This window comes from Giraffa tippelskirchi, chromosome 3 (assembly GCF_054371585.1).
Source record: "Giraffa tippelskirchi isolate mGirTip1 chromosome 3, T2T-mGirTip1v1.2.pri, whole genome shotgun sequence".
In the NCBI taxonomy this organism is placed as follows: Eukaryota; Metazoa; Chordata; class Mammalia; order Artiodactyla; family Giraffidae; genus Giraffa; species Giraffa tippelskirchi.
This window is the reverse complement of record NC_137277.1, coordinates 101,339,253-101,357,172: the sequence shown is the minus strand read 5'-3', so window position 1 is coordinate 101,357,172 and position 17,920 is coordinate 101,339,253. Positions and strand designations below refer to the sequence as shown.

At 42.3% G+C, this 17,920-nt stretch overlaps 1 pseudogene; it reads left to right on the top strand.

The window, feature by feature from the left end:
* The first annotated feature begins 1,719 nt into the window (after positions 1-1,719).
* LOC145540453 (bromodomain-containing protein 4 pseudogene) lies at positions 1,720-16,640 on the top strand (annotated as a pseudogene).
* The last annotated feature ends 1,280 nt before the right edge of the window (positions 16,641-17,920 follow it).

Here is a 17,920-nt window from a genome sequence, read left to right as displayed (position 1 = left end):
CTATTTCTCACTTCCACTGTATAATCGTTAGGGATTTGATTTAGGGTATACCTGAATAGTGGTTTTCCCTGCTTTCTTCAATTTAAGTCTGAATTTGGCAATAAGGAGTTCATGATCTGAGCCACAGTCAGCTCCCAGTCTTCTTTTTGCTGACTGTATAGAGCTTCTCCATCTTTGGCTGCAAAGAATATAGTCAATCTGATTTTGGTATTGATCATCCGGTGATGTCCATGTGTAGAGTCTTCTCTTGTGTTGTTGGAAGAGGGTGTTTGCTATGATCAGTGTGTTCTCTTGTCAAAATTTAGCCCTGCTTCATTCTGTACTCCAAGGCCAAATTTTCGTGTTACTCCAGGTGTTTCTTGCTGCTGCTGCTGCTAAGTCGCGTCAGTCGTGTCCGACTCTGTGCGACTCCGTAGACGGCAGCCCACCAGGCTCCTCCGTCCCTGGGATTCTCCAGGCAAGAATACTGGAGTGGGTTGCCATTTCCTTCTCCAGTGCATGAAAGTGAAAAGTGAAAGTGAAGTCTCTCAGTCGTGTCTGACTCTTCGCGACCCCACTGTCTGCAGCCTACCAGGCTCCTCCGTCCACGGGGTTTCCCAGGCAAGAGTACTGGAGTGGGGGTGCCATTGCCTTCTCCAGTGTTTCTTGACTTCCTACTTTTTCATTACAGTCCCCTATAAAGGAAAGGACATCTTTTTTGGGTGTTAGTTCTAGAAGGTCTTGTAGGTCTTCATAGAACCATTCAACGTCAGCTTCTTAAGCATTACTGGTCAGGGCATAGGCTTGGATTACCATGATATTGAATGGTTTGCCTTGGAAACAAACAGAGATCATTCTGTCGTTTTTGAGACTGCATCCAAGTACTGCATTTCAGACTCTTTTGTTGACTATGATGACTACTCCATTTCTTCTAAGGGATTCCTGCCCACAGTAGTAGGTATGATGGTCATCTGAGTTAAAGTCACCCATTCCAGTCCATTTTAGTTCACTGATTCCTAATATGTCAATGTTCACTCTTGCCATCTCCTGTTTGATCACTTCCCATTTGCCTTGATTCATAGACCTAATATTCCAGGTTCCTGTGCAATATTGCTCTTTACAGCATCGGACCTTGCTTCCATCACCAGTCACATCCACAACTGGGTGTTGTTTTTGCTTTGGCTCCGTCTCTTCATTCTTTCTGGAGTTATTTCTCCACTGATCTCCAGTAGCAATATTGGGCACCTATCGACCTGGGGAGTTCATCTTTCAGTGTCCTATCTTTTTGCCTTTCATACTGTTCATGGGGTTCTTAAGGCAGGAAGACTGAAGTGGTTTTCTATTCCCTTCTCCAGTGGACCACATTTTGTCAGAACTCTCCACAATGACCCACCCGTCTTGGGTGGCCCTACACGGCATGGCTCATAGGTTCATTGAGTTAGACAAGGCTGTGGTCCATTGGTTAGTTTTCTGTAATTGTGGTTTTCAGTCTGTCTGCCTTCTGATGGAGAAGGATAAGAGGGTTATGAAAGCTTCCTGATGGGAGAGACTGACTGAGGGGGAAACTGGGTCTTGTTCTGATGGGCAGGGCCATGCTCAGTAAATCTTTAATACAATTTTCTGTTGATGGGTGGAGCTGTGTTCCCTCCCTGGGGAACAAACTATGTTAAACTATGTTTACCTGGGGCCAAACTATGGTGGAGGTAATGAAGACGATAGCAACCTCCCTCAAAAGATCCCATGCATGTACTGCTACAGTCCGTGCCCCTAACCCTGCAGCTGGCCGCCACTGACCCACGCCTCCACTGGAGATTCCTGGACACCACAGGCAAGTCTGGGGCAGTCTCCTGTGGGGTCACTGTTCCTTTCTCCTGGGTCCTGGTGCACAAGGTTCTGTTGTGCCCTCCAAGAGTCTATTTCCCAGTCCCGTGTAAGTTCTGGCAGCTCTATGGTGGGATTAATGGTGACCTCCTCTAAGAGGACTTATGCCATACCCACACCCAAAGCCCCTGTCCCTGTGGCAGACCACTGCTGACCTGTACCTCCACCGGAGATGCTCAAACACAGTTCTGTCTCAGTCTCCGTGGGGTCCCTGAGTCCTGGTGCGCACAAGGTTTGTTTTGAGTCCTCTGAGTGTCACTGGTGGGTGGGAATGGGGTTTGATTCTAAACGTGAATTCGCCCCTCCTTTACTGTCTTGCTGGGTCTTCTCCTTTGACCTTGGACTCGGGGTATCTCCTCACAGCAGTTCTAGTGCCTACCATCTTACTGGGGTTTGTCTGACCTTGGACGTGGGGTATCTCCACATAGCCGGCCTAGTGAAGCACAGCCACTGCTCCTGACCTTGGAAGTGGGGACCGCGTGGCGCTGGAGTGGTGGGTGGCGGCTGCCTGGGGCTGGAGAGGCGAGCGGCGAAGAGGAGATACCCTAAGTCCAAGGTCTCTTATCTCACCCTCTGCTTAACTCACCTGCCTTTTTCCTCTGCTTTTAAGAGCTCACATTGTTACATTGGACCTACTCAGATAATCCTAGGTAATCTCCTTATTTTAAAGCCAGCTAATAACAGCTTCATACTAGTATCCAAATTAGTACTGAGCAACCAGAGAAGGGGAATCTTGAAGGACATCCTTAGAATTCTGCCTAACACAATATGCTATGCTATGCTTAGTTGCTTTGCTGCTGCTAAGTCGCTTCAGTCGTGTCCGACTCTGTGTGACCCCATAGACGGCAACCTGCCAGGCTCCTCCATCCCTGGGATTCTCCAGGAAAGAACACTGGAGTGGGTTGCCATTTCCTTCTCCAGTGCATGAAAGGGAAAAGTGAAAGTGAAGTCGCTCAGTCGTGTCCGACTTTTAGTGACCCCATGGACCGCAGCCTACCAGGCTCCTCCGTTCGTAGGATTTTCCAGGCAAGAATACTGGAGTGGGTTGCCATGCCTTCCTCCATGGGATCTTCCCAACCCAGGGATCGAACCCAGGTCTTCCACATAGCAGGCAGATTCTTTACCGTCTGTGCAACCAGAGAAGCCCCGGCTAACACAGCATGTACATACAAAAAAATGAGAAATTTATTTACTGTAAGAAAGCTGCCCAAACCTAATTCCACAGTTATATAAGACTGTAGAATTCTTTCAACTCTGCTTGAAAATCTCCTTTGGCATCTCACTCAGAAAAAAAGGTAAAGTTCTCAGGATGGCCAAGACTGCCTGTCACCTCTGCCCTGACTCTGGGGATTCTCCAGTTCAGGTTCTCAGGCCTCCTGTCTGTTCTCCCAACACAGCAAGCATCTGCCTACTCTTGTCTTGGAATTTGCTACGACCTCTGCGTGGAACCATTCCTCCCTCCAATTTCTCCATGGTTTTGGCTCAAATATTACCTTCTCTATGATGTTTCTCTTGATCATTCTTCTTGCAATTTCAACCACTACTGTCCCCATATACATCCTATCCCTTTTCCCTGACTCCCCTTTACTCTAATTACCAGTGATTAATTGTTAGTTATTTATTTGACAGGACTTCCCTGGTGACACAGTGGTGAAGAACCTGCTTGCCAATGAAGGAGATATTGGAGATGCAAGATCGATCCCTGAGTGGAGAAGATCCCCTGGAGTAGGAAATGACAACCCACTCCAGTACTCTTGGCTGGGAGATCCCATGATACAGGAGACTTGGTGGGCTGAAGTCCATGGGGTTGCCAAGAGTCAGACATGACCTAGCAACTGAACAACAACAACCATTTATTTGATAAGCTTTACAAAGGCAGGAATTTTCATCTATCTTGTTCACTGGTATATCCCAGCACCTAGAATAGTATCTAGCATATGGCAAGCACTCGATAAAAATTTGTTAAAATCTTACTGAATTAATTAAAATAATAAGCCAGATTCTCATTCTCTAAATTGCTAAATTCTTTATCTAATGGGAAAGTGTCTATTATCATGAATTAAATTCATTCTCTTCTCCTCACTCTATCAATTTTAGCAATAAAATCATAAGCTAAGAAAGACTTTGAGAGAAAATTAAAACATAACTTGTTCACTTCCTTTTATTTCTGGGTATTTCCCTCTTCATATAATTTTTCCTTTCAATTTCTCACAAATAATTCTTAACAAGTTGTAGAAAACTTATAAAAGACTTAATTAGTGGTCCACATAAAGTAATGGCATATCTATTTTTGCATTCATTGCAAACAAGCTGTCACCAGCTTCTCTTTCTTTTAATCTAATAATATTGATACCCTTCATTAAATATATTTAACATAATTATTATAAACCCTCTCTTATGAAGATGTGATGTATCTGGTGTGGTCCTATCTGAAGAAAGAAATGTTATAGTCAATTGCTACTTTAAGCATTGCCAATTTAGCAGTTCTGTGCCTTTCTTTAACTTTTTTATAACTTTCTTCTTCATGTTAACTAGATGCTCACATTCGCTGTCACATTCTATTTAGTGTTAGTATTAGTCACTCAGTAGTGTCCGACTCTTTGCGACCCCATGTACAGTAGCCCGCCAGGCTTCTCTGTAGATGGAATTCTCCAGGCAAGAATACTGGACGGGGTTGGCATTCCCTTCTCCAGGGGATCTTCCTGACCCAGGGGTCGAACCCAGGTCTCCCTCATTGCAGGCAGATTCTTTACTGTCTCAGCCACCAGGGAAGCCCATCTCATTCTGTTACAGGTGATTTACTGTGATGTCTGCCAGTATGAAACAGGAATTAAAAGTAGAGGTACTCCAGTTTCTTTATTTCTTTCTTGTATTTATTTGGCTGTACCCGTCTCAGTTGCAGCATACAGGGTATGTTAGTTGTGGCATTCTGGATCTAGTCCCATGAACAGGGATCAAACCCAGGCCCCCTGCATTGGGAGCTCAGAGTCTTAGCCACTGGACCACAAGAGAAGTCCCAGCTATACTCCGATTTCAAACCTTAACTCTTTTATACTGTCATTCTAACTTCCTCCGTTAGCAGCCTATGTGCTCCGGTGATTTCAGCCATGAACTTTATGCTGATTTCTTCCAATTTGCTTTGCCCAGGCCCACATTTTCATGAGCTCCAAATCTCAAGTACTTCAAAAATTTAAAAAATCAAGCTCATCCTCCCATGCTACTCCTATTTCTCGATTGATCTATCTTTATTAATTGTTTCTCCATCTTCTCAGTCACCAAAATCTAGAAACCACAGAAACATCTCTGACCTTTCATCTAGGCCCTTTCTTTCCACATATCTAATCTGCTAAGTTTTGCTCCTGAAATAATTCTCCAATTCTCCTTTCTTTTTATTGCTTTTGCTTCTTTACTAATTCAGGGGCTCCTCTAGAACTGTACTGTGCCAGTCTCCTAACTGGCCTATTCACTATTGATTATTCTCTACTTTTCATATTTGTTCTAGAGAACATTTTTCAAGCATAAATCACAGCAAGCCTTAGTATTGAATTAAAAATTATTGTAAGTTTTAGCATGGCATTCAAGATCTTCCCAACTTGATCCTAAATTTATTTTGCAAACTTATATACTATCTTTCTCCCCTAAACCAAGAATAATATATCATTTCTTAAACAGATGGAACCATTTAAAATTTTTATGCCTTTGCTTAGGCTTCCCTTCTTACTCACATTCACTCTGACCTTTTTTGCCCATCTTCCCTCTCTAGCATAACAGTCTCTAAGATCCAGATCCAGTATCACCTCTTTGGTAAAACTGACCTTGACTTCTCTGAATGAGAGCAAGTTGCTTCCTTTTCTATGGTGTTAAATCATTTTATTCATATAAATACCTCCATAATAATATGGTTGGGGCTTCACTGGTGGCTCATTGGTAAAGAATCTTCCTGCCAATGAAGGAGACATGGGTTTAATCCCTGGGTTGGGAAGATCCCCTGGAGAAGGCAATGGTAACGCACTCCAGTATTCTTGCCTGGGAAATCCCACGGACAGTGGAGCCTGGATGGCTACAGTCCATGGATTCGCAAAAGAATCAGACATGACTTACTGACTAAACAACAATAATATGGTAGTGTATATTGCTTCTTTACCCCAATACATGTGAGTTCTTTGAGGAAAGTGTCTTTTTCAATCTTAGCATCCCATGCATGAAACAAAACTCCTGGCATTTAGAAGACGTAGCAAATATTTAATGAAAGAAAACGAGTAGAAAGCAAATTTAAAGACACTGAACTAGAATCAACACAGTGAAATATTGCAGATGAGTGCAGAAAGCAATAAACTAAGGAAGCTAATCCTGGTATTTCCTATGAAAACTCTTACCATCCCTTTCTAAATGTTTCTAAATATCCTATTCTGATTCACTGTATGGAATTAAATGATAATGCTTCTGAATGTAAGAACTATCTATTCTATTTCTTCATCAGTGTCATCAACAGAAATTTCTAGACAGAGCTGTTTTTTTTACCAGGAACACTTTTATTCAAAGGGCAGATTATACCTTACATTTTGGAAAACTACCCCAAAACCTTAAGAAAACAGATTAATTTTCTTACAGCATGAAGAAAATGTCATACAATCTGGGCATGGTCAAATGGAATCTTGTTCAATCATCAAAGATTTGGAGGTAGTATTTAAAATCTGGTATGCACACTATTATATATAAAGTAGAAAACCAATGAGGACCTACTGTAGAGCACAAGGAACTCTATGAAATATATTTTTTAACTTTTTATTTTATATTGAAGTATAGCTGATTAACAATGTTGTGATAGTTTCAGGTGGACAGCTATACTTAACATTTTGTAATAACCTATAAGGGAAAAGAATCTAATATATATATATCTGGGCTTTCCTGGTGACGCAGACAGTAAAGAATCTGCCTGCAATGCAGGAGACCCAGGTTGGATTCCTGTGTTGGGAAGATCCCCTGTAGAAGGGAATGGCATCCCACTCCAGTATTCTTGCCTGGAGAATTCCATGGACTGAGGGGCCTGGCAGGTTACAGTCCATAGGGTTGTAAAGAGTTGGACACGACTGAGCAACTAACACTAACTGAATATATATATAAACTGAATCACTGTGCTATACACCTAAATTAACATAACATTGTAAATCAACTATACTAAAATTAAAAAAATAAATAAAAATGAAGGGTGTTGGACATGCATTTTAAAAAAAAACATCTGATATACTCAGTACTGGATCTCAAATAGTATACACAAACTTACAGAGTTGTTAAAATGTATCTTATTAGCCTGGCCAATGCATGCTAATCATGCAGATCTGTGGGGTGCTCCAAGAATCTGCATTTGTCACGGGGACCTCTACTTGATTCTGACATAGATGGCCTCAGGAATACATTTGAGAAACATTGATCTAGCCCCTGACTCTCATTATATGATGCCTCAACTTCACAGAAATGGTAATTTATGTCAGGTCTAAGTCTCAAGCTCAGTTTTCAGATTCTCATCATTTCCAGGGGGCCTTCTTACATGATCTTCATGTTGGTCAATTCGAAAATCTGCTATCGCTACTCATTTTTTGTTATCCTTATTTTTTGATTCAATTTGGTCTCCAACTACTGAAATAAGGAAAGAAAGGCCTAAAAAATGTTTTAAAATTCTTGTATTTATCTGTATTCTCTTTCATTTTTTTCTTTACCTTTAGACATGAATGAGTTACCTCTTTGGAGAAAAGTGAAACCCAGCCCTAAATCCCAGAAAGATCTACAATCTCTACCTCCTCATCTCTGCTGAGAGGTTTTTTATTTGGTTTTGCAGTTAATCTGTATGCATATAAACTTTTCACATCACACAACCTCCACACTGCCCCTTATAATTACAGACAGCGCGATCAACTCACTTTCATATCAGCACAGTGCAGCTGTGCAACATAACGGTTTATTTAAAACTGAATAGGTTTGTCAAACAACATTTGAGGGGTGGGCAAAGAGAGAAACAAAGCTTTCACTCTCCTTTTGGGCTTTGTTAAAAATGACAGCTCAGCTGATAGTGTTTTCTGAAAACAAGGCAAGTCCTGAAAGAGGGGACAACTCCCATTCCCATCAGACCATCACAAGTGGTGATTTGGGACAGCTTTCCTTGCTGGGAATAGTTAGAGGGTAAGGGCTTCTGACCCTGTGACTGCTGCAAATTTTAGACATCATTCTCTTTGCTCTGTGTTCATGACAACGGAAGTCTAATCACTGTCTCCTGAGCTGAGCCCACTGAACTTGTTGCATTATGATGGAGGTAATTCTTAAGAGGTCATTATCTTAACCAACATTTCCCACTCAGCTTCTCTTTCTCATCTTCAAGATAAACATTATGGAGCTTGTTTATTATATATATGTTGTTTTATTAATTAAAGTACTTCAGATTACAGAAGACATGACAACAAAGAGAGTAGTCATGTACCCCCCACCCAATCTTAAATAAACTCTTGACGTTTTCCCAATATTGGCTTCAAAATTATTTTTAAGAAAGTAAAACATTACAAATATAGTAAAGCTCCTTGTTTCTCCAATCCTTTTTTTTTCTTTCTTCCCAGAGATAATCATTTTTGCTAAATTTTATATTTACCATTTCAATATTCATATTTCTATTCTATTATTATATATGTATATATTCCAAATAAAAAGTTTGCAAGCTTTCAAACATCACTGTCTGTATATAATTCTGCTTTTTTCATTCAGTATTGTTCTGTAGATTTATTTCTACTGATGCATATTGTTGTTTAGTCACTAAGTCATGTCTGACTCTTTTGATACCTCATGGACTGTAGCCTGCCAGTTCTTCTATCCATGGGATTTTCCAGGCAAGACCACTGGAGTGGGCTGTCAGTTCCTTCTCCAGGGAACTTGCAAACCCAGGGATCAAACCTGTGCCTCCTGCATTGGCAAGCAGATTCTTTACCAGTAAGTCACCTGGGAGGCTCACTGATGCATATAGTTCAAGGTTATTTGTGTTAAATACTACATACTATTTCATTGTATGTATTTCATTATCAATTTTTTATTAAATTATTTATATAGTTTGAAAAGTGTGAAAATGAAAGTGTTAGTTGCTCAGCCATGTCTGACTCTTTGTGACCCCATGGATGGTAGCCCACCAGGCTCCTCTGTCCATGGAATTCTCCAGGCAAGAATACTGGAGTGGGTTGCCATTCCCTTCTCCGGTTGATCTTCCTGACCGAGGGATTGAACCCAGGTCTCCTCCATTGCAGGCAGATTCTTTACCATCTGAGCCATTAGGAAATAATATTACCAGCTCTGTCATGTTGGTGGTGTCCCATTTTGTGCCTGTGTTAGTTTCTCTTAGATGTCTTCAGCGGGTGTAGCTGCTCTGCTGAATAATATGCACACATTCTAAACAACTAGATCTTTGCAGAGCAAATGTTCTGATTTACACACCTAAGAACAGTGTCTGAGTTCTCCTCACACTGTACAGTTATTCCACCCCCAAGTTCATGATATACTCCTTTCTGCTACACTATGTAGCAGCTGCTAAATTTCCCCTTGAAAATCAAAAGCAGTCTTCCCATCTGTGGTGGTTTCTAAAGGTCTGCAAATTCTTCCTCTAAGTGGTAGAGTCTAAGTCTATCTCATGGGCTGGCTTTAGTGACCCGCTCTCATGAATAGAATGTTGTGCAAATGACACTTAGATCATCAAAGGCGGTAAGGCTTCCACCTGAACGCCAGCTCTCAGTCTTTGAGCCATACTAGCTGAAGGTGAGTAGAGCAGAGACAGACCTCCCAGCTAAACCCTGCTCAAACTTCAGATTTGTGAGCAAAATAAATGTTATCTTTATAGTACTACATTTTGGGATGGTTTATTTCTCAGTAACAGAGGACACATTTAGAGGACACATTTTGGTACTAGAAAGTAGGCTGCTGCCATAATACAAATTAAAAATATGTGGCAGTGGCATTGGAATTGGATTATGAGTGGGTTCTGGAAGGACCAGGAGGGCAATGTTAGTGAAAGCTTAAGAACCTTGAAGAGACTGTTAGCAGAAGACTGATGGCCCATGAACGGGCCATTGGTGAAGGCTTAACAGAAAGTGAGGAAAACATTATTGCAAGCTGGAAAAAAAGGAGGCTCTTGCTCTGTGATGGTGGAAAGTTGAACAATACTGTCACCTGCAGTAACATGGAAAATAGAAAATATACTCAATGAAATGGCTGACCTAACTAAGGATAATTTTAGGCACAGTATTTAGGGTATTTCCTGGCTTCTTCTAGCTGCCTATAGTAAAATGCTGCAAGAAGGAGAGATAAGCTGAAAAAAGAAATGTTAAGGAGCCAAAATTTGCTTCATTTGAAAATCAAAAACAAACTGTTCTTTATCACCAGTCTTTCCAGATGGCAAACAATGCTAAACTTAAAAAATAACTTCTGGGTAGATATGAAATCCAGGTTCCTGTCAGGAATACAGCCTAAAGATTAAGACTAGGCCATGAGCTTAAAACCTTTGATATAAAGCAAAAAAGATTTAATTTGGCACCTTAAACAAAAGTTCCTCTAATAATATTACAGGTATGTCTCACAGATTTTTTTCCCAATATTAAATAGAACTTCTAAGAATCTTAAAGGTGTTATCTCATAGAGTCTTAAAGAAACCTCAATTTAAAGAAAGATTCATCTTCATGAGATTTAAAAGTATGACTTTTACTAATGGAATGAAGTCAATAAGTCACAAAGAGTTTAAGGAAATGGTTTTGGTAGAAACATGACCAACTTGGACTGAGACAGTACAAAATTAAAAGAAGCTTTTGATCCCTGAATGACAGGAAAAGGCTGGAGAATCTACTTAGCTGCAAACACTGGCAATTTCTTATGGAAAAGAAACAGTGACTCAGAGAGTGGACTGAGAGTTCAGAGGGCAGAGTCAAAAGCCGTGGAGAATCATTTCCAGTTGTCAGAACAGAGCTCTAACCAAAATTATGGGAATTTGTGTCTGGCTGTATTCCAGAATTACTATGGACTAGAAACTCTTGAGTATCTCTAATTTCCCTCATTTTTGAACAGGAAGGTTTACCGAAGCTATCTTATCCATGTCCAGCCACTGTACGTTGGATGTGTGAACAGCAGATAACTTGTTTCTAGTTTTCAAGTCTTCATATCAAGAACTGTTTCGAAGGAGCTGTACTCGAATCACAAGCACAAAGCCTTATCCGTATCTGTATCTGGTTAGATGATGAAGTTCTAGGCCTAAGATCAGAAACTTTATGTCATAATAGATGAAAATTTGGGAGAATAGTGAGGAAGGATGGATGTATTTAGCCTGTGTGTGTGTGTCAGTTGCTCAGTTGTGTCTGACTCTTTGTGACCCCATGGACTGTAGCTTGCCAGGCCCTTCTGCCCTTGGAATTCTCCAGGCAAGAATACTGGGAGTGGATTGTCATTCCCTTCTCAAGGGGATCTTCCGGAGCCAGGGATCAAACCCGGGTCTCCTGCATTGCAGGCACATTCTTTACCATCTGAGCCACCAGGGAAGTACTTCTGCATGTAGCAGGAATGTAAATAATTTATGGAAAGAGGATAGACTGATCCTTTAAAAATGCCCTTGGGACATCTCTGGTGGTCCAGTGGTTAAGAATGCTTGCATCAAATGCAGGGGGTTCCATCACTGGTTGGGAGACTAAGATCCCACAAGCTGCAATGATAAAAAAAAGAAAAATGCCCTCCAGTTCTTTAAGAGTCTTCTCATTAAATGGTAGACTCTAATTCTTCTCTTGAACTTGGCCCACCTGAGTGACCTAAATTTAACAAATAGGATGTGGTAGAAATGAACTTAACATATTTTCCAAAGCAAGGTAGCTGTTATTCAGTTGCCAAGTCATGTACAACTCTTTGCAACCCCATGGACTGCAGCATGCTAGGCTTCCCTGTCCTTCACCATCTCCCAGAGCTTGCTCAAATTCATGTCAAGTCGGTGATGCCATACAACCATCTCATCCTCTGTTGTCCCCTTCTCCTCCTGCCTTCCATCTTTCCCAGCATCAAGGTCTTTTCCAGTGAGTCAGTTCTTTGTATTGGGTGGCCAAAGTATTGGAGTTTCAGCTTCAGCATCAGTCCCTCCAATGAGTATTCAGGACTGATTTCCTTTAGGATGGACTGGTTGGATCTCCTTGCAGCCCAGGGACTCTCAAGAGTCTTCACCAACACCACAGTTCAAAAGCATCAATTCTTTGGTGCTCAGCTTTCTTTGTAGTCCAACTCTCACATCCATACATGACTACTGAAAAAACCATAGCTTTGACTAGATGGACCTTTGTTGGCATGAAATGGTAAAGGCCCAGAATAAAATCTTATAATTTATCAATGGAAGGAACTTCAAATCATCTAGTGCAGTGGTTTTCAAGTTTGTTTTTTTGTAACTGTGAGCCATAGACAGGAAATGTTTTACATACACACATAATTACAAAAAAAACAAAAATGTTTAACAGAACAGTGTTTATCCTTAGTATTTATGATGACATTTGACATTTTTTTGCTCTGCTCTTTTTAAATTTTAGAGAGGCTGATGGAAACATATTATATTTATTTAAAGATTTTCTAGTAAGTTGTGATTTGCTGTTTGTAAAATATGGATCACGTGTAACCCCTTTACATTCTGGGAAAGAAACTAACTATAGAAACCAAGAGCCTTGCTCAGAGTCCCACTACTTATAACCAGGGTCCAGGTCCATGAACATCCATTGTACACACTACAATTAGGATGGAACCATGGTTGTTAGACCTGAGAGTGATTTTAGAGGAGAAATAAGACCGAGTGATTGGGAAAAATCAAATTCAACTGCAGTTTTATTCTTGGTTAATTGGGTAAACTAATTTTCCATTAAATACAGGTATCTGAAGAAGAAATTATCTTGGGATAAAGTTATGAGTTCGCATTGAGGTTAAGAGGAGAGTGTGTATGTGTGTGTCTTGAATTTCAATGTAAAGGTATCACTTTATGGAACATGCTTCTTTAATTATTTGGATGGGAAATTTTCCAAAATGCATCACACATTTCTTAATCTCTGAAAATATGGTACACTGAACATAATTCAGTTCAGTTCAGTCATTCAGTTGTGTCTGACTCTTTGTGACCCCATGAACCACAGCATCCCAGGCCTCCCTGTCCATCACCAACTCCCAGAGTCCACCCAAACTCATGTCCATCAAGTCAGTGATGCCATCCAACCATCTCATTCTCTGTCATCCCCTTCTCCTGCCTTCAATGTTTCCCAGCATCAGGGTCTTTTCCAATGAGTCAGCTCTTCACTGGCCAAAGTATTGGAGCTTCAGCTTCAGCATCAATCCTTCCAATGTATATTCAGGGTTGATTTCCTTCAGGACTGACTGGTTTGATTTCTTTGCTGTCCAAGGGACTCTCCAGAGTCTTCCCCAGCACCACAATTCGAAAGCATCAGTTCTTTGCTGCTCAGCCTTCTTTAAGGCCCAACTCTTATATCTGTGCATGACTACCAGAAAAATGATAGTGTTGACTATATGGCCCTTACTTGGCAAAGTGATGGTTTGAAAAGAAAAAAGCAAGGTTAGAAAAGGCAATACAATTTTCACCTGATGTTCTCTCTTAGGGTATCTGACCTGTTGAAATCCTGCCATCATGCTGTGAGAAAGCCAAGAAAAAATATGGAAAAGCCACATTGAGATATTCTGATTTCAGACCCAGCTGAGGTACCAGGCTACAGCCAGCATCAATCACCAGACATATGAGTGACTGAGCTTTCAGTTGATTCCACACAAGCCCTCCCTACCCCCAGACGTGGAACATCTCTGAGTGGAACAGAGACAAAATGCCTCCACTGAGCTTGACCAGTTGAAAACTTTTGAGCAAATGGGATGTTATTGTTTCTTCAAGTCACTGATTTGGGGGTGACTTATTACACAGTAATATATAACTCAAACACCAGGAAATACAGCAGCCCTGTTCTTGGCATGGGGAGTCTCAGCTTTCAGCTCAATGTAACCATTATCATGCATTCTGGTGGAAACACTCCTTTCTTAGTAACTACGATTTCTAAATTAGCAGCAACAAATCTTAGAGATGGAAAACCAATTGTTTTCTAGTGTACTATTTGGTGTAATCAGTGCTACTCCTACCTCTACCCTTTGGTTATTGGGCTCATGTACTCTGGTAATGTGAGAAATGGTGTCATCTATTTGTTGATGGCACAAAATATGTAGCACATCTTATGGAAATAGAGTTGCCAGATTTAGCAATTAAAAATATAGGATGCCCAGTTACATTTGAATTTCACATAAACAAAGAATTCTTCTTAACATAAGCATGTCCCATGCAAAATTTAGTGTATACTTACACTAAAAATTTGTCATCTGACATTCATATTTAACTAGGTGTCCTATTTTTTTTACCTGAGAACTCTATGTAGAATAAATACCCAACTTCAGAAAATGTTACCTCCAGTTGGCTGTTCTAGGGGTAACATTTTAAAAAGCCATCTTCTCTGGACAATGAAGTATATGTCATATGTGCATGCTAAGTCAATTCAGTCATGTCCAATTCTTTGCGACCCTATGGACTGTAGCCCACAGGCTCCTCTGTCCATGGGATTCTCCAGGCTTGAATACTTCAGTGAGTGGCCATGCCCTCCTTCAGGGGATCTTCCTGACCCAGGGATCAAACCCACATCTCTTATGCCTCCTGCATTGGTAGGCGGGGGTTCTTTACCACTAGTGTCACCTGGGAAGCCCATAGGTTATATGCAGTGAAATCTATTAATATATGACCACTACCTCACTTGTTTTACTAGTCATTTTGCTAAATGATTAGTCAAGATAATATCATAAAATATATTTTGCAGAGAATAAGGCATTCAGTAAATAGGTTGATGGAGATGAACTCAGAAGAACTGTGAGTAGTTAAAGAAAAATTTTATTTGGGAATGTTTATTCAAGGAAAGGTAAATACCTTCTTTTGGATGATGGTTCAGGGCCAGTTTAATAAAACTGCCTTTATGCGGTCTCATACTCCTGGGCTATGGCTCCGTTTCAGCACCTGAAGAAAGACCTCAAAGCACAAGTAAACTGAGAGAATAGATCCCTCAGATGCATTGCACATACTCAGGCTGCACTGCGACCCCTCCCTAAAATAAATCCTAGGCCCTCAAAAAGTTCACTGAAAAAGAAAAAGCAGTTAGCCTAGTTTAAGGATGGTACTGTCCAGAGTGGACTATGGTAGCATTACAGTCCCATGCAGGATTGCCTTGAAGAGAAATGGGGCAGGGAAAGCCTCTCAGGTCTAGTCTTCGGGCAAGTTCTTGTCTTTTTTTTTGGAAAATACATGGATAAGGGGTATGGGTTATATGAATGAGTGGACAGACAGTGGTTAACCCTTTGTCTAGGGTGTCAGGGACTTCAAATGAATAAGACTGTAGATGAGGAGGTTATTTTTAAATAAGTGTGAAGAAGAAGTATGTGGATGTTTTTATGAAAAAGGCTCTTAAGGGTCAGGTAGAGAAGAAACTATTTTGCAAATATTATTTAGCCTCTTTCTTCTGACCCCTTAGTGCTTGCTTGCTTGCTTAGTGGAGCAAGGATTAATAAAGTGACAAATTGTAGGGGTTAGGGGTTATATTGTTGTATTAGTTAGAGTAGTTTCGGCAGTGGTAACAAAAAAAAAAAATCCCCAAATTCATAATGGCCCAAACATAATGAAATTGTATTTATCATGGTCATCATCATCCAGGGCACATTATCTTGGTAGGTAGGTGGCTCAGTCCCACAAAAAGACTTCCATGTTTACTGGAATGTATGCTAACTTTTTCTAGTGAATATGTAAGAGAATATGGTCAGGGCAGTCTATTTAAACAGCAACAGAATGCTATAGTTACCAAGCAAATAGAGAATCAAATAATGCCGAGAGTCCTGCGTGGGTGAGTGCTAAGTCGCTTTAGTGAGTCCAACTCTTTGTGACGCTATGGACCGTAGCCTGCCAGGCTCCTCTGTCTACAAGATTCTCTAGGCAAGATCACTGGAGTGGGTTGTCATGCCCTCCTCCTCGAAGAGCATCAAGGCCCCTGTCCACTTGCCCCAGCGGCCTGAGATGAAGCCTGTGGATGTCAGGAGGCCTGTCATTCGGCTCCTTGAGCAGAAAGCACCCCACCGGGGGCCCCAGACAAGGACAAACAGAAACAGGAGCCGAAGACGCCAGTTGCACCCAAAACGGACCTAAAAATCAAGAACATGGGCTCCAGGGCTAGCCTGGTGCAGAAGCATCCCACCACCTCGTTGTCCACAGGCAAGTCCTCGAGTGACAGCTTCGAGCAGCTCCGCTGGGCGGCCGGGGAGAAGGGGGAGGGCGAGAGGGCCTTGAAGGTGCAGGCTGAGCACGCAGAGAAGGAGAAGGAGCGGCTGCGGCAGGAGCACATGAGGAGCCAGGAGGACGATGATGCGCTAGAGCAGGCCCGGCGAGCCCACGAGGAGGCACGTCGGCGCCAGGAAGAGAAGCAGCAGCTGTTCCTGCTGTTTCTGGCGAACAGCGGCAGCAGCAGCAGCCACAGGCAGCTGCTGTAGTCGCCGCCGCCGCCGCCCCCCAGGCCTGGAGTTGCCAGCCCCAGCCCATGCTGGACCAGCAGAGAGAGTTGGCCCGGAAGCAGGAGCAGAAGCGAAGGCGCCAGGAAGCGACGGCATCTACCATTGACGTGAATTTCCAGAGTGATCTGTTGTCAATATTTGAAGAAAATCTTTTCTGAGAGCATCTAGGTGACCTCTGACTTTGATTTCCTGACAAAACGTTGACTCTCCATAGTGTTAGGGGCAGCAGTGGAGGCAGTAGCAGGGCGAAGGGATATCTCCAGGCCTGGCTCTCCTGCATGCTATGCCCGGGGCAGGCCTGATGGGCAGATGAGGATCGCAGAGCGGGCTGCCTTATAGCCAGCCAGACGTCCTGTTACCTCCCACAGGACATCGGCACAGGGCATGCCTCTCCAGGAGCAAGTGCCGGCTAGACCCAAGCCCCGAGTGCCCGGGTGTGGAGCAGAGGCCCTTCTCTCCGCCAAATGGCTACACAGTGCATAGGACATCGTTGCTGCCGCCACTGTGACTGGTTTATTGTCCCCAAGAGTGTGACGTTCGTGACGTCCTGCCCGCCCGGAGTCCTTCTCCACACCCCAGCTGCCGCTGCCCACACCCAGGAGACCAGGGCAGGCCTGCAAGAGCTGGAAGTGGCAAGGGCGCTAGCCCACCCCCTTGCTGGCGCTGACTTTGCCTTGAATAGACCCCGCTCGTCCCTTCCCGTCCCCCCACAAGCCTTTAATTGAGAGCTGCTCTCTGTAAGTGTTCGCTTGTGCAAAAGGGAGTAGTGCTGTGAAGGTGTGTTTGTGTCCATGGCAATCTGGAGCGAAGTAACTGTCACACGTGTGTGTGTGGGCTGGTCTCGCCTGGCGAGTGAGGCCACCAACCATTTCCTTCCAACTGGAAGGAACCAACCAGTTCCTTCCCACCTGTGTTTCTTTTTTTTTTTTTTGAAGGATTTTATTTTTAATTCTTTCTTCTCCTCCAGACACAATGGTACTGCTTGTCTCCGAAATGGTGTGATCACCTCCTCATTGAGCAGCGGCTGCCACCAGGCAGTGAGTAGTGTGTGACTGTGGCTGTACTGTGTAGTGAAACATAGTTGGCATATCTTTGTTCGAAGTTGGTTGGTGACTCCACAAAACTGGTGTAAAAAAACTCAAAAAAAGAAAAAAAACCCACACAAAAAAACAAAACATACAAAACACACACAAGAAAAACTGCTTATATTTTACTGTTTCAAACTTTATTATTTTTAATTATAAAACTGGAAAACTGCGTTTTCTTATCCTTGTTTCCTCCCCACATTAGTTGGTTTCTTCTTTTTATTTTTAAGGTAAAATCTGTTTTGAGTCTTTTTTTTTAACCAGAAAAGGAAGGGCCATGGGGTGAGGTGGGTACAAGGGGCCATAGGCCACAGGCTGAGGCAGAGACTCCCTTCTCAGTGCTTGGCCCGACC